The sequence below is a fragment of the Nycticebus coucang genome, chromosome 14 (genome assembly GCF_027406575.1).
Source record: "Nycticebus coucang isolate mNycCou1 chromosome 14, mNycCou1.pri, whole genome shotgun sequence".
In the NCBI taxonomy this organism is placed as follows: Eukaryota; Metazoa; Chordata; class Mammalia; order Primates; family Lorisidae; genus Nycticebus; species Nycticebus coucang.
In genome coordinates, this window is record NC_069793.1 from 75207330 (window position 1) to 75233155 (window position 25826).

At 36.0% G+C, this 25826-nt stretch overlaps 1 pseudogene; it reads left to right on the top strand.

Moving 5' to 3' along the window:
* Positions 1-674: 674 nt before the first annotated feature.
* Positions 675-25826, top strand: part of LOC128564538 (translation initiation factor IF-2, mitochondrial-like) — a 70205-nt pseudogene continuing 45053 nt past the window's right edge.

Below are 25826 nucleotides of genomic sequence, written 5' to 3' on the forward strand. Positions count from 1 at the left end.
ATAGACAAAATAACTTTTTATTGGAGCAAGATGCCATATAGAACTTTCATAGCTAGATAGGAAATGTCAATGGCATCCCAGGCTTTGAGGCTTTAATGTCAATTAATTGAGATTAACGCCTCAAAGGCCAAGCCAACTCTCTTCTTAGGAACTAATGCAACTGGTGACTTTAAATTAAAGCTGAAGTTCATTTATCATTTCAAAAGTCCTAGCGCCCTTAAGACTGACACTAAATCTTCTCTGCTTGTGCTCTCTAACTGGAACAACAAAGCCTGGATGACAGCACAACTGTTTTCAGCATGGTTTATTAACTATTTGAAACCCACTATTGAGATCTAATGCTCAGAAAAAAAGACTCCTTTCAGAATATTATTGACCATTGACAATGCACCTGGTCACCCAAGTGCTCTGATAGAGATGTACAAAAAGATCAAGGTTTGCATGCTGCAAACACAACACCCATTCTATATCAAGGAGTAATTTTGATTTTAAAGTCTTATTTTAAAAATAAATTTCATAAGGTTACAGCTGCCATAGATAGTAATAGATAGGGGTAAACTAAACTGAAAAGCCTCTGTATTCAGACTCTCAGTGTCATCAAGAACATCCATGATCCATGGGAGGAGGTCAAAATATCAACTTATATTTATTTGATAACAAGATTTTGAAAGAAGATGATTCCAATTGCCATGAATGTCTTTGAGGGCTTCAAGACTTCCGTGGAGGAACTAACCAGGAATATGTTGAAAATAGCAAGAGAACTAGAATTAGAAGTAGAGCCTGGAGCCAGAAGTGAATTGCTACAATCTTGTGAAAACATGAACAGATGTGGAGTTGTTTCTTATGGTAAGTCAAAAAAGTGTTCTCTTGAGATTGAATCTTCTCCTGGTAAAGATGCTGTGAACACTGTTGAAATGACAACAAAGGGTTTAGACTATGACATAAACAGAGTTGATAAAGCAGCAGCAGGAGGTGAGAGGACTGACTCCAATTTTAAAAGAAGCTCTACAGGAGATAAAATGCTATCAAATAGCATCATGTGCTACAGAGAAATCTTTGTGGAATTAAAAGACAAGCAAGGCAGCAAATTTCAAGAAATTCTCCCAGCTACTCCTACCTTAGAAACCTCCACCCCAGTGAGTCAGCAGCCAACAACATGGAGGCAAGAGCCTCTACCAGAAAAATGCTGCTGACTTGCTGAAGGCTCAGATGATTTCCAGAATTTTTAGTAATGAAGTATAATTTTAATAAAGTATAATTTTAATGAAGTATAATGAAGTATCATTTTAATAATTTTAATAAAAGCAATATGCACATTGCTTTTGTTAAATGTATTGCTAATAACCATTTAATAGACTATAATAGAGTATAGAAATAACTTTTATATGCTCTAGGAAACTAACAAGTTTGTGAGACTGACTTTTTTGCCATATTGGTTTTATTATAAAATTTATTCCATGCAGTGGTCTGGAACTGATCCCACAATACCTCTGACGTGTGCCTGTATAATTATGTTAGTCTCTGCCATGACACCAAGTCCTGCTACCATGAATAGAATAAATGTTCAAAAAGATTTCTGGATATTTATTGAAACATAAGAAGTAGGTTTGTTTAAATCAGTGGTTCTCAACCTTCCTAATGCTGTGACCCTTTAATACAGTTCTTCATGTTGTGGTGACCCCCAACCATAAAATCATTTTCATTGTTACTTCATAACTGTAATTTTGCTACTGTTATGATTGTAATGTAAATATCTGATATGCAGGAAACCCCCAAAGGGATCTCACCCCACAGGTTCAGAACTGCTGGTTTAGATGAACCTATTTATGCTTAAACCAGTTCAGATTGAATTTCTGTTGCTAGCCACCAAAAGTGTCCTTACTAATGGAGACACTGCTTGAAATAGGATGAGGGTGATAAGTATTTTTTTTTCCCAAATACTTCCTGTTTCTTTTTTTTATTATTATTGTTAAATCATAGCTGTGTACATTAGTGCAATCGCCTGTACCCATTCTAAGATGCACCATAGATGTGGCCCCACCCATTACCCTCCCTCCACCAAAACCTCCCCCCTCCCTTCCCCTTCCTTGGCCCTTTCCCCATAGTCTTGTGCTATAGTTGGGTTATAGTCTTCATGTGAAACCATTTTTTGCCCTGCTCATACATTTACCTTAAATGCCAATTCCATATTTAGCTTTAAATAACTTTTTCACTTTTAATGTCAATCTAAAAATTTATCTGCTACAAGAAACTTTTTCTCTCCACAACTTTAATGTGCTATTTTTTTCCTTTGAGTCTAGAAGTCCTTCTTACATACTATTTGGAAGTGTGGCTAAAATCCATGTGCCCATGTGTGTTAAGCCAATATCTACCTCTTTATACCAAAGACTACCAATGAATTGCTCCTGTACTTTGCACAGTGTTCTAGTATTAGTTTACACAATATCACAATTGTGTACTTACTTCACTCACTCTACACGAGTAAATTATTCAAACAGATGAGAAGTTATTAATCCTTGTACTTTAGGTTTGCCCATCATTAGATGGGCTGAAGTGTTCCCAGGAAACCAAAATCTTCAAGATAAAGTTTGAGCATAATTCATTTCTAGAAACTTAAAAAACAAAAACCACAACCAGTCACTGTAGCAGAACAAGCTAATTTTCCTGCAGTAACTGTTATCAATTTCTTCCATGGTGACAGAAAATTAATTTTTGGCAGGGCTATTGGCTTGCCAGAAAAAAACAAACAAACAAACAACAACAACAACAAAAAAAGAACTGCTTTCCGCAGCCTCTATGTAATAGAGCTCTGTGAAGGTTAGCCAAATTGTCCTTTTGTAGGTTCCAGGAAGGTTTTTATAAGATATCACCACATATTTTTTAAGCCCTTTATTTTTCTCCCCTTCCTTAATAGTGTTGTCTGGAGCACGGATGTGATGACGAGAGCCCAAGCTGTTGTTTTCGTCCAGGAGGCAATCCCACAGTAGAACAGTCAGCTGCTACTTTCTTTCTAGGGAAGAGCTACTAAATCCTTCTGGACTGCATATACAAAGTATTTTACATTATTAAAAGCAAAATGAGTGTGGTTTTATTTTTTGTTTGTTTATTAAAGCTGCTCTTTTCTGATAATTAATAAGCAAACTTATAGTATGTGCAAAAATTATTTTTGAATTAAATTATCTTAAGAGTTGATACTCCTCCATACATCATTAATGATTCGTTTTACCTGGAAATGCTTAAGGATAGAATGGATTGGGTTTGCAAATAGTCCTTTTGGAGAATATAGCCTGGAAAGCACAGCCTAAAAAACAATCCAAAGCTTGGAATTAATAAAAACAAAATACTGCATTTTTTACTCTGTGATCAATAGTATGCCATGAAGACAAAAGTTAAGAGTGACCTTATTTTTACTGAGAACGAGGATATGGCAAACAGACAGAAAATCATCAGTGAGATATCACTAGTGTGTGGAAACAGACTAAATACACTGAGCTTAAGAAAAGGGAAAAAAAGGTATGTTATTTTTAATCAAGGGAAGATTTTGTGGAGGGAATTTTTCATAAGAAAAATTCAAAATCCAGTATGAAGATTGCCAATATGAAGCAAAGATATGGCCACCCTGCCTTTCCTTTACCCATGTGAATGATTTTTGATAGAACACAGTGTTTTTAGCAGATACAGAGTCAAAGTTATTTTATTATAATGCTCAGACATCTGTGACTGATCACTTAAATATTCTGCGTAAGAGCTATTTGCCATTTCTGACGTAGATTATTCTAGAGTAGCAGACAGCAAAGCAAAGAAAGTTCTAGAGAAGAGTGAACTGAATTCAGGGATAGGAATAGAGAAGGCATATTTAAAGACTATGGCTAGACATGGATATGGAACATATTCTAGGGAACTGAATGATCACACTGACTGTAGGGACTGGGGCTGGCTTGTCCATGGAATCTATCAAGCAGTTCTGCCAAAAGTTTTATTTCCTCAAACAAAGCCATGAACCCTCTCCTCATCTTTGACCAATGTTTTTAATAATGTCCTATCGATCCCCAAAGAAGGCACTTATAATCTAGATGTGAAAACACATATAATATTGCTAATAAATTATAATAAGAACTATAATTAAATGTGTTCAAAGGAGTTGGAATAAAGAAAATAGAACCTGCCTCAGTGCCTGTGGCTCAAGTGGCTAAGGCGCCAGCCACATACACCTAGCTGGCGGGTTTGAATCCAGCCCGGGCCCACCAAACAACAATGATGGCTGCAACCAAAAAATAGCCAGGCATTGTGGCGGGCGCCTGTGGTCCCAGCTACTTGGGAGGCGGAGACAGGAGACTCACTTGAGCCCAGGAGTTGGAGGTTGCCGTGAGCTGTGATGCCATAGCACTCTACCCAGGGCGACAGCTTGAAGCTCTGTCTCAGAAAAAAAAAAAAAATAGAACCTGATTCTGCTTGGATGTCAAGTTGTTAAGAGGAGTCAAAACCTGGTGATTGGGTCTTGAGGCAAAAGTTGTTCATAAAATAAGAACACATTCTAGGACGAGGAAACAATTGAGAAAAGAAAAACACTCTTCAAAGCATTTGGCATTTGTAACTACCAGGATGTAATCTCTGCTGGCTGGAGAGCAGGCCGTGTGAGGCAACGTGAAGGAGGACAGAATTGGAAGAGAAGGTCATGGTTATGTACTTCGCATGCTCTCAGTACTAAATTAGGCTTTTCAATCTAAAGATGACTAAGCTTTGCTTTGGAAATTTTTGCTACAAAATACTCCACCTTAACAATAACTTCCTTTGCTGGGTAACCCGAGCTCACATCTCAGTTCTATTCCTTCTGTGTTCTGCATTCTTTTCTCAAGGTGCTTAACATCTTGGAACCTCTTACCTCTACTATTAAATAAAAACATTATACAATTATATTGAGCCTACTATGTTGTATTCAGGTTATATAATGTGATAAATTAAAAGAGAACAGCACATAGTAAGTTATTTGTAATTGTTGGTTTTTCCTTATCCGGCTTTCAAGTCCCCTTACAGGATCTCTTGATCAGCTACTACTCTTACCTATTACTACCTTATCTTTCTTTTAAATTCACTATAGAGTCTAATTCCAGTACAAATCTGATAATACGCATATAGGTTTTGAGTTTCTGCATAGGACTGTGAGAAGTTTAAATAAAGCCATCTTGCCATAGTCAACTGCTCTCCAGACAATTAACTGATGAAGCCTCTGGCTCAGCTGGTGGCCATGCTTTTGGGTAATTATTTTATTCATTGGCACTGCCTTTAATGGCTTATTACATGCTACAAAGAGAAACTATTTCAATAAATTTAAGTGAAATACTTTATGAGAAGACCAATAAATAGACAGTGGCATGCTGGTTCAAAATGTTAATTAATATATTATTGACTCCTCACTCAGCAAGAGTTTGACTTTTTGTACTAGAGATACTATCTATCTGAATTCTGCTTGGAATCCTACAAACTTAATTAATTCCTTGCATTTTCTATAGAAATAATACAGGGTTAAAGCACACATTTTTTTATGGTTAAAAATGAAAGAGCACTGATTTGCAATATTAATCTTTTTATTTTCTGCCACACTTTGTAAACTTGTGTCATAATGCATTAATAGGTGTTGACAGAAAAATCATATCCAATAATTGTTAAAGTAAAGCTTCTATTTCTAGTGAAAATCAATTTATCTTTCAAGATACAACTTAAACTCTGTCTTCTTTAATAAAAATTCCCTAAGCCCGCCTCAGCTCCTGCCAGTTCAAAACCCACACTCAGCCTCCTTGGTTGCTACCACCCCACCTCACTCATATGTCCTGCACCTGTAAAGCTGCATTTTTGTTTTGCTTGTGTATTTTGGTTTATGTATTTTTCACCTACAAATATTCTTGAAATTCATAGAGAAAGTACAATTTTAAATTCATATCTTTATTTTTAACACCTATAACAATTCTGAGAAAAAAGCATCTATATTTCATATAGTTTTCACATGTTTATATTTTCAAGTCAACAAGTAATAATTCTTGATTCTGGCTTCATTCCTAAATATTGCTCAAGAATAGAGTTGCAAGATTAAATATAATAAAATAGTCAAACTCGAATGTCAGACAAACAGAAAAATAATTATTTAGTCAAAGAATGTGCCAAATGCTGAATTCAAATTTAACTGAACATCATATATGTTTATTTGCTAATCTTATTTAGCAGTAGAGAGAATCTCTATAATTCAAGTGAGGAAAAACTTATGAATAGCCTTTAGTTACATATTTAAGTCAGTTTACCAAACAGAAGTCTCCATATTCCAGATATTTCCTAAATCTCTCTGCAATTGATGGAAATGCTAAAGATACCTTTGCTTCGCCCAGAACAATCTATACAAAGTACCATGTATGTAGCATTGAGACAAAACCTCTGGTCCAGCTGATGTAACATGACGTGGATACTCTTGTTCCAAATTTGGGCAGACAGGCAGGAACTGAGGAATGACCTGGGATGTGTCTCTCGCCCTCTTTCACAAATGTTAATCGTAAGCTTAAGTTGTGTCATCAACTTTCATTCTCTCCTTCTATATGTCCTTCACCAAAATCACTAGTGCCACAAAACACTTCAAAATTAGTTTTATAAAAACTGTGTGGTTGGTTAATACTCAAATTCACATCCTCAAATTGATTACATCACTCTTCCAATTTGGTGTTTGCTTTTTAGTATTTTTAGAGATAGTTATACAACCTTTCCCAAATTTATTTGTGAAAAGGAAGTAATCACTTTAGGAGTTGGAAACTCCCATTTTGGGGAAGAATAACTATTAAAATGTTTTCTTGTTAGTAATAAACAGAATAGTGACTTCTTGTACCTTTTATGCAGTACACCTAATTATGATTGTTAGAGTGGCTGAGTGTGATTACATGTTTATACACACCTGGGATCTCTTCATGTAGCTCCAAGTAGTTATTTCTGTACCCATGCATTCTAAAACCACACTTCTCCACAGCACCAAGAGTGTTCTTCAACTCTGTGTAATGTAGCAGGAGTTAGAGACGCTTTTCCATCTGTGTACTCAACAGATCACTGGCTCCATGAGGAACAGACTCTATATTGGCATCATTTTCTCTCAGATTTCTAGCAGAATACCTGACATATTAATAGAGCCTCAATAAATATTTGTAACATAAATGAACAAATTTCCGACTCTCTTGCCTTAAGCCCATAAAAGTGAAAAGAAAACTCCATGAGCTTCATGAGTGACATTGTGAGTCTTAAATATAATTCATTCCTTTACTGACTCATTTAGCAAATATTTTGGGGGAACTTAAATTATGTTCTAGGACAGACTCACTGTCTTCCTGAATATAATAGTGAATAAGACAGATGAACCCCTGCCTGGAAGAGATAATGCCTCCTGTAATTTGGGCACTATGGATCTCTTAATGTAGTCAAAATTTATGGTTGCCTTTCAAGTGTACTTCAGTGCTCTAAGTCAATGAAATCTATAAATATTTCTGATGCTACTGCTATTAATCCAGGACTCCACATTCCTCACCGAACTAATTTTCTCTAATTTGTTCTTTATTTTTTTTGTAGTGTTGTTTTACAGGTCCTTTCAACAAAAGCAATTAACTTTGCTTTTCTTTTATGACTAGAGAACATATTTTCCTAGTAATTTACCTCAAATCCTAGCTTATAAAATTATTTTGAGGATTTGAACATTTTAGGCATAATTGTTCTATTACTTCTTACCAAATATCATCTTTGTCCTCTATGTCCTTCCACTAAGCTTAAGAGGAAGCAAAACTAAAGGGAAACAAAACAAAATAAAATGTAATACATCCTTTTTCTCTTTTCTGTTTTTCCCATGTTCTTTCTATCCATCTGAAGCTTTGATGATGAAAAACTTTTGTGTTTTTATGGCTTTTTTCTACACCACCACAACATGATACACCTGGAAGTTTAACCCAGACAAATGTGAATTCAGATACAGACTTGAACTCTCCCTGGACGTGTAACATTGATGGTTATAAATCCTCTGCAAATTACTTACTGTCCCTTTATATCTATCTATCTATCTACAAATGTGTGCATATGTATATATATACACCCATTCATATACAGTACTGTAGCTCCTTGAATCTTCATATAAAGCTTTGTAAATGGTATTAATGTCCTCTGAACAAAGACTTAAGTGAAGATTCCATGCTCTATAGGATAGTATAATACGTGCCCTTCAGAGTTTCTAATGTAGAGTAGGCATTAGGTATGTGTCAGGACTTTTCGTCTTCCTAATTCTTTCTCTGTCATACCTCTCCACAAATACCTGTTTTGTAAGTTATTATCAAGTAGAATTTCTCACAGTGTGGTTGGTTACCCAAGTTGATCTGCTGAGTCCCTCTCCCTGATCCCCACCTACCATAGCTGAAGATTTTATGATTTCTAGGGAATCAGAGTGAAAAGTTAATCATGTCAATTGTATCTGGAACAGAGCCTTTCTGGACATTCCGGTTTCTCCTTGTCTGTGCATAGTATACAAGGTTTGGATTTGCACAGAATGTGGGTTGAGATACAGCTTTGACATTTATTGCTATGCATGTCTGGCAAGCTTCTGTATCTCTTTTAGTTTTGTTTTTTATATAAAAATACTTGATAATATCAACCTTGCATGATATTTGCAATGGTAAAATTGGATGCAATGTGCAAAGTGTCTGACAGTGTTCTTGACCATCATAAGTATTTCATAAATGTCAGTTTCCTCCCTAATCCTGTATTACCCAATTATTTTTAATTATTTTCTTCCTCTAAAGCAAAGTTTACATTTTCTTACTGTCTTCAAATAACATCCGAAGTTTCAGTAACAGTAATTTCCACACCTCGTGATTCTCTTCTTTTTCTTTTTCTTATTCTCTCTATCCCTTAGCTCTAGCAGTAGTTTCTGCTTTTAAATCTCTCTAGTTGTTCCATGCACATTGATATCCTTTAGAAGATAATGAACAGGGTGTATGGTAAAGGCAGCGTGCCCACACTCAGCCATTCTTATTTTACCCCAGACGGTAGTTAATGAGGGGAAGTGGCTGCCCAACCAGTGGCTCCTTTCTTGGAATTTCCTGCATCTCTGTGTCGCCATCTGATTAGTTCCAACCAATAATATGTGACTTAAATTGTGGGTATCACTCTGTCCAAAGTGGGTCAGAATCAAAATGCTTTAGTTCTCAACTTTTTCTTCATCTGTTGGCTGAATTGAAAGGGTTTCTGGTATCTACAGGAGAATTGGCCCATGAAGGCACCTGGGTCTCTGAGTGCCTCCTGACCAGGAACAACGAACCAGACAGTGAAACGAATGAAACATAAACTTACACTGCTTTAAGCCACTAACATTTTCTATTCATGAAGCTACAATTACTTTTATCAACACTTATTCATTCCCTTTTCATTTTATAGATACGTGTCAAATTTGCCGTCCGATTTTGGAACGTGTGGTTTCCTCAATCTCTCAGAGCCATAATTTCATAGCAGAAAGATAATCTAACAACTACTTCATGTTTGCCTCCTGCTATGAACTTAGCTATCTGAAGTTTCTGAGAATTCTTCAACAAACACATCACATGTTTTTGTCCAAGCCTCAGTATTAGTTTCCTTCGAGTCTTCTTCCTGTCTCTCACACCTCAACACAGGACTGTGTCGCTCATGCCTGTGTCTGGGGTCCAAAGACAGCAGCTGGTTGAGAAAAAGAAGATTCAAAAGATGATGCACATGTGCACGCCTTTCGGAGACCCCTCCCTGCTGAGCAGCTGCCATGTAAAGGTGGATGCCTGAGACCTCAGCTCAGAAGACCCAAGCGCTAACGCTGAATCTCTCACTTGCAGCCTCTGGGACCTGACAGAAGCCACTAAACAGCTGAGCCTCACTTTTATAATGTATAAATGTACATTGTTAATACCTATTGTGATTATTAGAATAATGGAATAATTGTTGTATGAGTCATAGTAAACAATAATTTCCCGATGTATCTAAACCCTTTCTTCCTCCATATGGTTATTGAAGAAGAAAATGAAGATATTTGTGTGTGAATGTTTAGAATAACAGGTACATGGAACCTACTCAAATTCTTATCCCTTTTCTCTTTTTACCACAAAAGTATCAAACAAAATACAGCATGTAGTCTGGAGCTTTGTTCAAAGCATATCTGGAAGCTTGCAGACAGCATATTTAGAATCCAAATGATCAAGTGACTATAGGACCTTTTCCTAAAATTTAGCCCCACATGGAACATTGTAAAACTTAATGCTTTGTAAAACTTAATTTGAACTACTTTTTCCAGTAATTATCATCTTATCATAGTATACACTAATGTTAAAAAAATATTAAATGTAATTAATGTTTAGTAAAACTTTATAATTAAGTCAATGGGCTAAAATTATATTAATATGTGAGATCAGGAAGATGGAGTATTAAGTAATTATCATGCTTTAAAACTAAAGGACTAAAAATTGTAATTTGATGTCAGAATTTTTTTTTTTTTGAGGCAGAGTCTCACTATGTAGCCCTGTGTAGAGTGCTGTTGTGTCACAGCTCACAGCAACCTCAAACTCTTGGGCTTAAGTGATTGTCTTGCCTCAGACTCCCAAGTAGTTGGGACTACAGGTACCTGCCACAATGCCCGGCTATTTTTTGTTGTTATTGTTGTCATTGTTGTCTTAGCAGGCCCTGGCCGGGTTCAAACCCACCAGCACTGGTGCATGTGGCTGGCACCCTAACCACTGAGATACAGGTGCTGAACCTTATGTCAGAAATTTTGGTTGTGTTATATGATTTTACACAGTTGATTTGCTTGTGGTCTCTGTTACACAATATGCTGAAAAATAATTAGAAAAAGCTGTCAGGACTAAGTCTACTATTCTGATATATTAGACACTGGAAACATCAATGGCTTACTGTTGCTGTTAATTATGCATTGATTTCAGAGATTGTCAAAATTTGCATGGAAAAAGACTCTTCTCTCGAACACTAAAGAAACCACATTCTCTGATGACCTTTGTTATTTTTTTTCTTGTTTCCTCCTGGAAAGAAAAACATAGGTATTGATATCAGAATAAAAAAAAAAAAAAAAAAGCTTTGGCCAACGGAACATTTTCTTTGCACAAAGTATTCAGTTTATGTGCAGAAAATGATTTTTAAAAATTCCAATGTGTTTATCAAGACAATTGATTTCTTTTTTGAACTAAGAAAAACAGAAATAACATTTATACACATTCTTATCTCCATTGGAATAAAAAATACTATGGTTCTTGAAATCCTAGTAAAAGAGACTATAATTTAAAGATACGTAAAATATCTTCAGAAAAGCATTATAAAACTTTAAACAACTTACTTTCCGCAAAACTTAAAAGAGGTATCTTTTCTCTGGATTGTATCAAACAAGTAATGCCATCACAAACACTTAGCTGTTTTCATTGCCCTTATATAAAAAATGAAACTTTCTATGGCCTCTAATTAGCTTACAATGTCTTCCACTACAAAATGGATTCTACCTCAAATTTATCTTTTGAGTATCAGATGAGAGTATGTTATCTTTTAAATGTTAACATGAGGAACATATATAATTAACTGTCATCAGCATCATGATATAGTTTATGTGTACCCCTATTTTAGACTTACAATTTTAAAATCATAAATTCAGAATTCTCTTTGATCTCCTAAAAATTCCATCCATAGGATCATTAATAAGTCATTATATTTCAGAATAAAAATGTGTTATATTGCATGAAGTCACACTTACAGTCTCGTCTTTAGAAATGAAATTGTTCAAAAATCATTGGGTATTTTCTGATTCCATATAAAACAAAGTATTGTTTTTTTCAAGATCTTTAAAGTATGACAGTGGAGCTTTAATGGGGATTGCATTGAAATTATATATTGCTTTGGGTAGTATGGACATTTTAACAATGTTGATTCTTCCCAGCCATGAGCATGGTATATTTTTCCATTTGTTAACATTCTCAGCTATTTCTTTTCTTAGAGTTTCATAGTTCTCTTTATAGAGATCTTTCACATCCTTTGTTAGATAAACTCCCAAATATTTCATCTTCTTTGGCACTACTGTGAATGGGATAGAGTCCTTAACTGTTTTTCAACTTGACTATTGTTGGTATATATAAAGGCTACCGATTTATGAACGTTGATTTTGTAACCTGAGACGCTGCTGTATTCCTTGATCACTTCTAAGAGTTTTGTAGTAGAATCCCTAGTGTTTTCCAGATATACAATCATATCATCTGTGAAGAGCGAAAGTTTGATCTCTTCTGACCCTATGTGGATACACTTGATCGCCTTTTCTTCCCTAATTGCAGTGGCTAAAACTTCCATTACAATGTTAAAAGGCAATGGAGACAATGGGCAGTAGTTCCTGATCTGAGTGGAAATGATTCCAATTTAACTCCATTCAATATGATATTGGCTGTGGGTTTGCTGTAAATGGCCTCTATCAGTTTAAGAAATGTCCCTTCTATGGGTGGCACCTGTGTGGCTCAAGAAGTAGGGCGCCAATCCAATATGCTGGAGGTGGCGGGTTCAAACCCAGCCCCAGCTAAAAAAAAAAAAAAGAAATGTCCCTTCTATACCAATTTTCTTAAGTGTTCTGATCATGAAGGGATGTTGGATGTTATAAAGACATTACTCAAAAATAAAAACAAAGCAGGAGGAATCATGCTACCAGACCTGAGACTATACTACAAATCGATAGTGATCAAAACAGCATGGTACCAGCACAAAAACAGAGAAGTAGATGTCTAGAACAGAATAGAGAACCAAGAGATGAATCCAGCTAATTACCATTATTTAATCTTTGACAAGCCAATTAAAAACATTCAATGGGGAAAAGATTGCCTATTTAACAAATGGTGCTGGGTGAACTGGCTGGCAACCTGTAGAAGACTGAAACTGGACCCACACCTTTCACCATTAAGTAAAATAGACTCTCACTGGATTAAAAATTTAAACCTAAGACATGAAACTATAAAAATACTAGAAGAGAGTGCAGGAAAAACCCTTGAAGAAATTCGGTTGGGCGAGTTTTTCATGAGAAGGACCCCCCGGGCAATTGAAGCTGCTTCAAAAATACACTATTGGGACTTGATCAAACTAAAAAGCTTCTGCACAGCCAAGAACACAGTAAGTAAAGCAAGCAAACAGCCCTCAGAATGGAAAAAGATATTTGCAGGTTATGTCTCCGACAAAGTTTTAATAACCAGAATCCACAGAGAACTCAAACGTATTAGCAAGAAAAGAACAAGGGATCCCATCGCAGGCTGGGCAAGGGACTTGAAGAGAAACTTCTCTGAAGAAGACAGGCGCACAACCTTCAGACATATGAAAAAATGCTCATCATCTTTAATCATCAGAGAAATGCAAATCAAAACTACTTTGAGATATCATCTAACTCCAGTGAGACTAGCCTACATCACAAAATCCCAAGACCAGAGATGTTGGCGTGGATGTGGAGAAAAGGGAACAATTTTGCCCTGCTGGTGGGAATGCAAATTAATACATTCCTTTTGGAAAGAGATATGGAGAACACTTAAGAGATCTAAAAATATATCTGCCATTCAATCCTGTAATTCCTCTACTGGACATATACTCAGAAGACCAAAAATCACATCATAACAAAGATATTTGTATCAGAATATTTGTTGCAGCCCTATTCATAATTGCTAAGACATGGAAAAAGCCCAAGTGCTCATCGATCCACGAATGGATTAATAAATTGTGGTATAGTACACCATGGAATATTATGCAGCCTTAAAGAAAGATGGAGACTTTACCTCTTTCCTGTTTACGTGGATGGAGCTGGAACATATTCTTCTTAGTAAAGTGTCTCAAGAATGAAAGAAAAATTATCCAATGTACTCACCCTTATTATGAAACTAATGTAAGACCTTCATATGAAAGCTATAACCCAGTTACAACCTAAGAATAGGGAGAAGGGGGAAAGGGAGGGGAGGGAGGGGGGAGGTAGGTGGAGAGAGGGGGATTAATGAGATTACACCTGTGGTGCATCTTACAAGGGTATATGTGAATCTTTGTAAATGTGGAATGTAAAGGTCTTAGCAAAATAACTAAGAAAATGCCAGGAAAGCTATGTTAACTAGTGTGATGAAAATGTGTCAAACGGTCTATGAACCAAGAATATGGTGCCCCATGATCATACTAATGTACACAGCTATTATTTAATAAAAAAAATTAAAAAAAAATCATTGGGTAAATAATTAGCATAACATGTTTCTTTATACTTTACGGAGTAATTTTACTTGTAACATTTTATTTGATTCTAACAAAACCCCTGAAAAACCATAATTACTAATGAGACTTCATTGATAAAGATTGGGATCTAAATAAGTGGTTTGGCACAACTGAGATACAGAGATCACAGGCAGCATTGCCAACACTTTAACCCAAGTTGTCTGACTGCAAAACTCCAAATTCTATTTGTGACCACCACTGTAGGGAACTGGTAATAGTCTCAACTTTGTTGAGTTTTTAAATACTCTGTTTTGCAAATATCCTAAAATCTGTCCCACATGTATAGTAGATCAAGAAGAAAAGCAGACATATGGCAGGCTGAAACATCTCCATGAAGTGGCCCAAGGTGTACTTAGTCAGTTAGGCCCATGCTAATGGAAGGTGGTGGAGAGTCCTAACTGGATTCAGTAATTACAAGGCCTAATTTAGTCACTTACTCAGAAAATATTTGGGAATCTGTATAGATTAAGATCTAGGGATTATAAGTGTAAACAAAAACTGTTTCTACCTTCAAAATATTGCAATCTTATGAAGAAGACAAATAAATGAGAAAATTGGTCTTGATCATTCAAGAGACTAGAAATAGAGACACGGTGACAGTCTCCCTGTTCTGGAACAAAATACAATGAAGACACGAGGCTGGGGTGAAACATGAGGAGCAAGGGAATTATAACACTTGGGACTGTTTGATGAGGGCTAATTTTGGGTGGTAGGTTGCTAAATGTATGTATCTGACCAGTGCCGAAACCAGAAACCAGAGTGTTTACTATGACTTCTTTTTAAACAAACACAGTAAACACAAAATAAAAAAACACAGACTTACATGGCTACCCTCCCTCTACTGTTCCCATACCCGATGTATGTGATATTTCCCATACCTGATCCATTACAAAATATACATGTAGGTTCTCATTGAAAGCATGTTAAGTCAATCTCCTCATTACACTGGGACCATGTCTACCCTGTGTAGAAAGATGACTTCCAAGGGATTGAAAGCTCTGATCAGAATGTGTTCAGTGCCTGGAATTGGGGTGGGTGGAAGGCCATGCTGAGATGCCTGTTGCAGGTGAAGTGGCACAGCCTTCCCAGTCCAAGAAGCTGCACAGTGTGAGCCCAACTGTACACCTTTTTCCACACTGGTATCCAGACCCCATCAGGTGATGGAGAGCAATGGAAGGATGTGGGCCTGCCAGATGTGAGATCAAACTGCCTCCCTGCATGGAGACCGACAACAGTTACAAGGAGAGGCAGAGAAAGGAAAGGAGGTGGGCTGGGATGAGGGTGCCAGGAAACAGGAAGCAACAGAGAACCCATCTCAGGGAAGTGAAATAGGAGGAGGTGGGATGCATGAAATAAGGTGCTGATTCTCTACAGAATGTTCCATTTTGCCATCACAATTCACTTAAAAACATGAAATCAAAGATCAAATTATTTGGGATTTCAAAATGGAAACCAGAATGCTTCACATCCCAAGGGCAAGGTGCTTTGATTTTGGGCCCTGTCCAAGAGCACCATTGCAGGCTCATGAAGCCCTGTTAACCTTATCAGTAAAGTGTTTCAAGCACTAAGTAATAGATCTACAAGGATTATTTTCTGACTGCTGAGTAAAATATACGTACTATGGTTTCCAAATTACTCCCATTGTTTTATCAAGCTTACTTTCATCTGTGCTATGGTTTCCAAAGTACTCCCATTGTTTTATCAAGCTTACTTTCATCTGTGCTTTAGATATGTATCTTTGTTTTTTTAATCTAGTTTTAAGGACTGTTTATTTTAATAGATTAGTTATTACATGTATATATGGCTAAATCAGATATGTTTGGACTTAATTTTCCAATCGTATTTTAGGATATATTTTCTCCTTTTTTATGTTTCCTTTAAACTATTTTACATGTAGAATATTACTTGTTTAGAGGTTTGGAAGATTAATATCCATTGCCCTTTTATAATTTGGAAGGTTTGTGAACTCTTTGATTTTTGGTAATGTTTTTCTTTAGGATTATTTATAAAATATCAATTTAAGTAAATTTATTCTTGATTCGGCACTTTTAAAAAATTCAAAGACTTCCAAAAGTAGACTTGTTTCCTGAAAAAATTAAAAGTACCAAATTTTATGGCACACAGGAATAAAAAAGACCAATTGATGTTAATTATGTATGTTATAGTTAAAAATGCTAATACATATCTAATAATCCCTCTCTGAATCAGAAGAGGGAAATGTTTATTGAGTATCTACGCTGTGCCAGCTTTTGCCATAGGTGAGTTTACATTAAACCACTGCATATTCTTTTGGAAATAATATTATCTTACTTTAATTATTGATACAGTTGCTATGGCTGTATCCAGCAAATACACATTGAGTGCCTACTATCTGTCAGGCACTGTGGGACACTTTGTGGGAGTGGTCTCTGCAATTTGCTAGGTATTAGGTTTCATTTAATTCTTAAAAAAAAACTCTGTGAAGTCAATATTTTTCTATATTTTTTTATTATAGCACCGAATGATTAGAGAGATTGAATACCTTGTCCTAGAAATCACAATCTGATTACTATGAAAGGTAAAACTTGAAGCTGAGTCTCTGTCTGAGCTCTACTAGTCTTACCTTTTTGGATAATTTTATTTTCATTATAACAAAAGAAAATAAGCAAACACAACCCCATGCTGTTTGAGTAGTCTAGGTACTTTCTCAGAGCTCTCTCTGGAACTCTGATGTAGGCTGTTCTGTAGGAGCAATCCCTGCACGTGTGTTCATGTATTTAGCTCACTGGGGGCAGGCGGTGGCATGTGGGGCTTCCACATGCTCAGCTGAACTTGACTATAGTAGCTGCCTCAGTGCCCTTCAGCGAGTTTGTCTATGTCAGCTCACTCTAAACTCACTTTTTTGTTTTTCATTGTGTTTATATCTCAGTTTTAATTAATATTCTTTTTGCTAAAATGAATTTTTTTTCTTTTTTAGAGACAGAGTCTCACTGTCACCCTCAGTGGAGTGCTGTGGCATCACAGCTCACAGCAACCTCAAACTCTTGGGCTTAAGTGATTCTCTTGCCTCAGCCCCAAGTAGCTAGGACTACCAGCTGGGACTGCCACAACGCCTGGCTATTTTTGTTGCAGTTGTCATTTTTTTTTTTAGCTGGCTGAGGCTCAATTTGAACCCACCAGCCTCTGGGTGTGTGGCTGGTGCCGTAACCACTGTGCTATGGGTGCTGAGCCTGAAATGAATTTTTTATTAGATTATTATATAGATTATTTTTACTTTTAAATATGTGTTGGTCCATGTCCTCAATACTTCCTGCACACTAGAATACAAGGAAATGCAGGAGGATTTGTGACAAAATAAAGGCATTTACTGAATAACTCTTATGCAGCAAATGGGGTTTCTGTTTTCATTCTATTCAATCCTCAAAATTGCTTTATAAATTGGGTATCATCTTCCCATTTTATCCAAGGAAACTCAGGCTCAGATAAAATATCTAAACATCCCAAAGGTGTTTATTTTATTAGCACATAAAGAGCATCTCTTTTTGCCAGGTGTGCTGCTTACCAGTGAATACAGAGGCACGTAATAGGTGCAGCCAGTAAGCAATAGACGGGGCCTCAACACAAAACTCCTTCCAGAACAGAAGCATGAGTACCATTCATTTTGCTTAATTTTTCCCTTGCAATACTGCACTATTATCCCACATAGTAGATGTGCTATAGTGTCAGCTTAATGATTATTTCCCAAAGTTTGATTATTAAAAAAAGAGGGAAATCTTGAGTTTCAGAGAATTAGTTCAGGCAACTAATTAAACACCCATCTTGACTTTGGGAAAATGCCAGCTGCAATTGTCCCTGTGTGTCCCTGGCTTCAGCACATTGCTAATGAGATCCCCGTCATCTGTTTGATGGCAGTTGAATCCCCTTAGTTTTATTCTATTTGGTGGCCAGAGACTGTACCCTTAACTCCAGCCAGCTGTCTCTGAAATTTATTCTGCTGATGACTGGGGAGTCTGGGCCAAAGAGGATGGTTGGATTCACTTAGAATCACAGACTCACTGCACAGAGAGCTGGGTAATAAACAGTCATTAGAGATAATGTACTTCATCCTAATATTATAGATGATGAACAGACAGAGGCTAGTAGAATTTTTCAAAGACATGCAGGCAAGTAGTAGCAGAGCCAACTTAGAATTTATGTCTCCAAGGTATGGTATAAAACTAACCTGGATACCCAAACACAAAGTCTGGGTGTACCTTTCTTTCTATGTCCACTGTTATGCAGCTCTACGAAAATAGTCTATGATTAGGTAATGATTTGTAATTCACAATTCTCTTTGATACTCACAGCAATTGGGAATGTGGTTAGGAAAGATATTATCATCTCAATTTTATAGAGGTAAAAATTGAGATTAAATGACTTCCATGTGGTTAAAAGCATCACTAAAGTGTGTGCTGGGCCATAATTTTCACCCTCCAATTTGTTACCTATTGCCCATTTCAGGGTATACATATTCCTTCTCCAGATGATATTTTTCAAGCAATCAGCAAGATTCTGGAAGATTATTTTCAGCCTTGTAAGCAATTTTTCTACAGTTCACTATAGTATAGTTGAGAGAAAACAAGAAGAGTTGAGAAAAGTTTGGTTCTAAACCTGATTCCATCAATTTTTAATTGCATGGCCTCAGCAAAGTAATTTAACTTCTCTGAACCTTAATTTTATAATCTTTAAATTTGAAGTAATAATAAAAAGTTGCCTTATCAATATCACAATAATTTTGAGACTTTCACATGAAATAATCCACTTGATTCTTAAATAATAGAGTACTGGTAAGTGATGTAGTTTAAGAGATATTTGGAAATTCTCAGAGAGCTAAGTAGCTGATAGTAATTTTTAATGCTAACATCATTAAAGATGATTTACATATTTTTTTATCTCCAAAACTTTCTTTACTGGACTGGACTTAATTAACTTCTAAACCAAGAAAAAAATGTGTTCGAGAGATGGAATTTAATACTATTCACGTTACCACATAGTTATAATTACTTATAAATATTAAATGACTCTAATTACAATGTTGCCTCAACACTGAAAGGTTAAAAATGTTAACATTTTAACAACATGAAAAACATTGTTTTAATAACATTTTAAATTTTGTTTTTTTGTTGTTATTTTGCAATAGTCAACTAGTTTAAACCATGTGATTAAAGAAAAGACATAGTATCACTTTGTTAGTGACAGAAGCCCCTGTGCAAAAATATTAATCAATCTAAGGAATGATCTAATGGTTATGATTGTTACACTTTATCTAAAACGTGTATGAAGATACCTGCACTATTCCTGGCATACCCTGGTATTTCAAATATTGATCAAATCATGCAAGAAAGAAAATCAATTGCAATTTTGGGGGGGACATTGCAGGGCAGTATTTTTTAACTTTCAATTAAAAACTCCATTCACATAGTATAGATCTACAAAAAAGGTTCAAACTTTTCCCCTAGCTCCTATAAAGATTTGTTTTTACAACACAGGAGGGATAAGATAACATCTGAATGAGTTGCAGTTTTATTATAACAGTTTTTAAGAATTCACCATCCCTCACTCTTGATGCCTTTTAACCAGTATTACAGGTTCCACCCACCAACCTTACCTGACAAAAGTCCATTTCAATTTAAAAATTATCATCCTTGGGTTTTACAGTTACCAAGGCAATTCCTTTTTCTCTTCTATATTATTTTACATTTCAGCAAACCTGAATAGAATTATAAGTACTTATATCTCTGAGAATTTTTTTTTTTTTTTTTTTTGTAGAGACAGAGTCTCACTGTACCGCCCTCGGTAGAGTGCCGTGGCATCACACGGCTCACAGCAACCTCTAACTCTTGGGTTTACGCGATTCTCTTGCCTCAGCCTCCCAGGCAGCTGGGACTACAGGCGCCTGCCACAACGCCCGGCTATTTTTTTGTTGCAGTTTGGCCGGGGCTGGGTTTGAACCCACCACCCTCGGTATATGGGGCCGGCGCCCTACTCACTGAGCCACAGGCACCGCCCAAGATCTCTGAGAATTTTCAAATATATCTTAACCTACATCACTTACCAGAGCTGTGACATTGGTTTGCATTGATACAAAAGCAGTAATCCTGTCCTTAAAACTGATGATAAGTGGACAATGCAGCAAAACAATGTCTGTCTCAGAATAAAGTGCCCTTTTAATTTTTATCATGCTTAGATATACATTCTTTGATACAGTAACAGGAAGAATATAAAATCAAAAAGGGTTAAGAATCACTCTTCTGAAGCTATGTTATAGAGCCTCTTGTGATGAATATGTGACCACATAGATATGCTAGACTTCAAGTGCTTAGTTAAATATTTATTGAGCATTCACTATCAAACTCATGGGGGAAAATAAAAATAAAAATAAATATCATTGGATTCCCAGTGCTCTTTACTCTATGAAAAGGCAAAAACATATTCAGAATTCACTTTCATACCTATGAACATTTGACAATAAATTATTGTCATGATATGTGTGTTAACTAAATGGGCATCTCTTCTTCCTGGGTACATACATTATGATAGGTAATATTTAAAACCACCTGTAGTTGACAGCATTCCAATCCTACACTGGAACTCACAGATACTCAGAGAATCTATGAAAGTTGTCCTAAATGAAGAAGCAACAGGTAAGGGCAAAGGCAGAATTCCCTCCAGTACCCAAACCCCTGCATGCTGTCTGTTTTTATAAATAAAGATGTTTGTAGCATAGTCACCGTTACCATTTATTCATTGTCTATGACTGTCAGTTTAATCAAACAGCATATTTGTAACAGGGATTGGCCAGAAAGACTAAATGTTTACTATCCAGTCATATAGAGGGGCAAGGGACTTGAAGAATCCTATTCTAGACCATTAAAGAATGAGCAGGAAAAGAAGTTATTTATTCAGCATTGTGCATTGTCATGTTTTCTGTATAGGGTACCATAGGTATTAAATATATAAGATTCCAAGTCCTTTCTCAAAGGAGTCTACAATTTAACTTGTAAAAAATACAACAAGGTGCACATATCATCATTCTGCAGCAATTCTTTACCCTCTCCATCTACCTAGTCTACTGGAGGAAAAAAGCTTAATACACAAAATAATTTTACATTTTATGACCAGTTTTGCTTAACAACAGAAAAGCTTTCAAATGTATCTATGGCAAACACAGATGTTTACAAACACTTATTTTTCTAAGCCTTATTGAGGCATAATGGATATACAAAAAAATTGCCTATATTTAGTGCACACACTTTGATGATTTTGGATATAGGCATATACACATAATACCATTACCATAATCAAGACATTAAACATATACACATTACCTTCCCCAAATCCTGTGTTTTTTCCCATGTGTGCATGTTTTATTTTTATGGTAAGAACATTTATTGTGAAATTTATCTATCATATTAGTCCATATGCAGTATTGTTAGCTATAGGTATTAAAAGGCACAGATTCCTAAAGCATATTTTTCTTACATAAATGAAATTTTAGTCACATTCCCAATGTCCTCATCTCCCCAGACCCAAGAAAACACACTATTCTATTCTCTGATTCTATGAATTTTACTAATTTAAATAATTTATGTAATTGGAATCTTGCAATATTTGTCCCTCTGTGACTGGCTAGTTCAACTTGACGTGACATCCTGTAGGTTTATTGGTGATGGAAATGGAAGCATTTTCTTCTTCCTCCCCTACCCCTCCTAATCGTCTTCCTCCTTTTTATTCATGTAGGGCAGTTTTAAGTTCAGAGCAAAATTGAGGGGAAGGTACAAAAACGTTAATGTACCCCTGCCCCCACATTTGCATTACCTCCCCTGTCAACAGCCCCCACCAGAGTGGTACACTGGTTACAATTGATGAAGTTATATTTACATATTATCATCATCCAAAATCCATAATTTATATTAGAGCTCAGTATTTGAACATCCACTCAATGGAATATTATTAAATGCTTAAAAAGAATGAGTTGTCAATCCATAAAAACATAAAAGACATTTTAATGCATATTTCTAGGTGAAAGATGCCTTTCTGGAAAGGCTACACACTATATGATTTCAACTACACGACATTCTGGGAAAGGCAAAATGATGAGCATGGTAAAAAGATAAGAGGTTGCCATTGGTTAGAGGACAGGGAAGAATGAATAGTTGAAAAACAGAGGACTTTTCGGACATTGAAAGTAAATTTTATATAAAATACTATAATGATGGATACAAGTCATTATACATTTCTCCAAGCTAACAGCAGAATTCCCTTCTTTTAAAGATTGAATAATATTACACTGCATGTATACACCATATTTTACTTATTCATTCATCTGTAAGCAGATATATCCCAACACACAGCCAGACTATATTTGACAGTTCCACTGTATTTCATAGCTAGATGATATTTCATAGTTTCACTATTGCAGTGTGGTACAACCATGTGCCTGAGGTCCAGTCAACAGAATGTATCTTTATGTCCATATATATCACAGCCAGTCAGTGTAAGATACATCATTTTCAGGTCCACATTTTGGAGGGGTGCTTATGCTCATTACATTCTTCATACTATTTCCTTTGTGTTTAAGGATGACAGGACCATAGAGGATGGTGGAGCCAGATGATACCAGTCTCAGTAAAGAAGAGAACTGTGTACTAACCAGGGACATACATCTGGACTGTTCGTTGAGCCATTATTCATTTTGAGGCTATTTATTATGGCATATTATCCTATGCTAACTAAAATAGGAATTAGTACTTTGAAGGTAGGGTGTTGTAAGAGCAAAAAAGTAAACTATATGTCATTGGCAGGTGATAAGGAAGTGTACTGCAGAGCCCAGAAAAATGGAAATTTATTCATTCAAGGGTAAAAATGCCTGTTTATAACAACTTGAAAGGTAGACCAAACGCCTATGAGCCTGTAGCTCAAGGAAGAGAAAAGTCATAAAGCCCAAATACTAGTGTGTGTATTAGCTGCTTTGAGAACTTCAGTGGAAGAAGAGAGTGGCCAGAAATTTTAGGCCCTTGCATAGTTGGAAAGTTTTATTGATTCTCAATTTAAAATATTTTTCAGACTAGGAAACTATTGACAATTCTACATTGAACAAAATAATTAAGTTCTTTGGAAAAAAATGATATTGACATTATGAGAGGAGGGTAAGAGAGAGGAAAGGAGCATGAAATTGAGGAAATAGCAAAGAAATATGTAGATTTGGGATCTATGTTTAGGAAACAATTTGGTTGTGTTGACTAAACATATGGTCATACGATGCTGATATAAGTCTCAAAAGTTTTTGAGAAAATTTGTATTGCCCCCAAAGCTCATGGCTAAGAAACTGTTGTTGGGGCTCACAAAATTCTTTGTTCAGAAAGAATTCTGAATGTTATACATTTCCATTGCAAAACTTGTTTCAGATTTCTTTATTACTAACAAAGAACTTCTCAAAATTGAGAACTAGGAACCATGCAATAGAAAGGAAATTATTTCAGATAGCAGATCCAATTTCTATTTAAGAAAATTTCTCAGTTCGGCACCTGCAGCTCAGCAGCTACGGCGCCAGGCATATTCAACAGGCCTTACAGGTTTGAACCCGGCCCAGGCCTGCCAAACAACAACTACAACAACAAAAAAAAAATAGCCAGGCTTTGTGGTGGGCGCCTGTAGTCCCAGCTACTTGGGAGGCTGAGGCAAGAGAATCACTTAATCCCAAGAGTTTGAGGTTGCTCTGAGCTGTGATGCCATGGCACTCTACCCTGGGTGACAGCTTGAGACTCTGTCTCAAAAATAAAAATAAAAAAAGAAAATAAAAGTTTTCAACTGTAGTATTTTCATTGCTGTACAGGTTGGATTCCATCAGTGGCATAGGCCAATGACTGCCTTGGTTTCCCATCCTTTCCTTTCTAAGGACTTTTACTGTCTTGCACCTGGCATTGCGTATCATGAGCTGGATGTTTGTTTGTTTGTGTGTGTGTGTGCACACCCATACACAGGTTTCTAGGCAACCAAAGCCCTCATCTGAATTTTAAGAATAAATATGCACACTACCCAGAGGTCCTGATCTTTGAGATAGCTACCTTAACTTGCTGAGAAAGATGGCTAAGATAGCCCCAGTTAGATTCTGTTTAAAACAGAGGGGGATGGCAAGGACACTACTTCTCAGCAAGCACTTAGCAAAGATGTCACTGCCAAGAAAGGCCCTGATGTTATTTCTGTTAATTTTCTCATTTCTTTCTCAACCCTTTCAAAGATAGAGACTCTGGTTTGGGGCATTTATCTAATAGAGATCAGTGAGTTCCTACTATGTTCCAATTCCCAAGAATGGGGAAAGAAGAGAATTGCTAAGGTCTGAGCACATATATGTGAGGAATGTCACTGGACAGGAAACCAGCATCTGAATAATTCCCTGGCATCTCTTTCATTCTACTTCTGCCTTTTTCATTTCTTTTTGTAAAGCCGCTCCTCGTCTATATTTTGAAATAACTTAAATTTTCCCATTTCCCTCCTTTTCCCCACATCCTAAACTCTTTTCTAGTCTACTTTTCCATTTGTTTTTTTAAAAATAATCTAATTTCTTAAAGACTTTAACTAGTGAGTCAGGATTGAAGTTAAATTACTTTCAAGATTTTTGTTTTGTTTTTTGCAATACTCAGTGGTAAAGAAATGGGGACAAACTTGCACTCACTGATTGATAGTTATGAGCAATAACATTAAAGCGGGCCAGTTCTGAATAAATAAAACCACTATAGAATCATTTTGTTATTTGGTGGTATACAAATTTGAAGCACTGTATTAAGGATTTTTAAAATTGATTGCAGGAAATTATTCATAACCATTAAGTGCCATATTGTTAAACAGTGTTTTGGATTGCTTCCAAACAGAGATGATTGATTACCTTGAAAATCTTCCAGGGGATTGCTTATAAGTCTTTTGTATTAAATCAACTTATCCCTCCTACGCACACGGCTTCCTAACTAGAGAATTAGTTTTCTATTGTTGTTTGGTTTTGGTTTTCTTGTGTGTGTGTGCACGCATTTAAAAGCTTTGATTTGAGTGTCGCAATTTTTTTAACTCCAAAAGATACTTCAATTCAGGAACCAAGATTTTCAACATTTAAGATATCTAATGTTACATATAGAGGCATTGGCAGACCGTTAAACATAACGTTAAAGTTTGATTGTAACTAGTCACTGAAGGAAACTTCCAGTTATTACTTTAGAAAGTAAATAATGTTCCCATTCTTTAGCATTGTGACATTATTTTTGCTGTTAGTATCTTATATTTAGCATTCTTTACCTAGAAGCTAAGAGTCAGACTTTTCATTGTAGTTTTGAAATGGAATCATTAATTCTCTATTGACAAGTAGTGTGGCATTTTCTTATATTCACATACTTTGATGTACCTTTGAATTTGTGACCTTGGTGAATAAATGTCATGTCACTTACTTGTTTTCTTATTAGTAGAATAAGAACTATAAACTATGGACCTTTCAGCTCAGTTTTAATATAAGATAACACAGT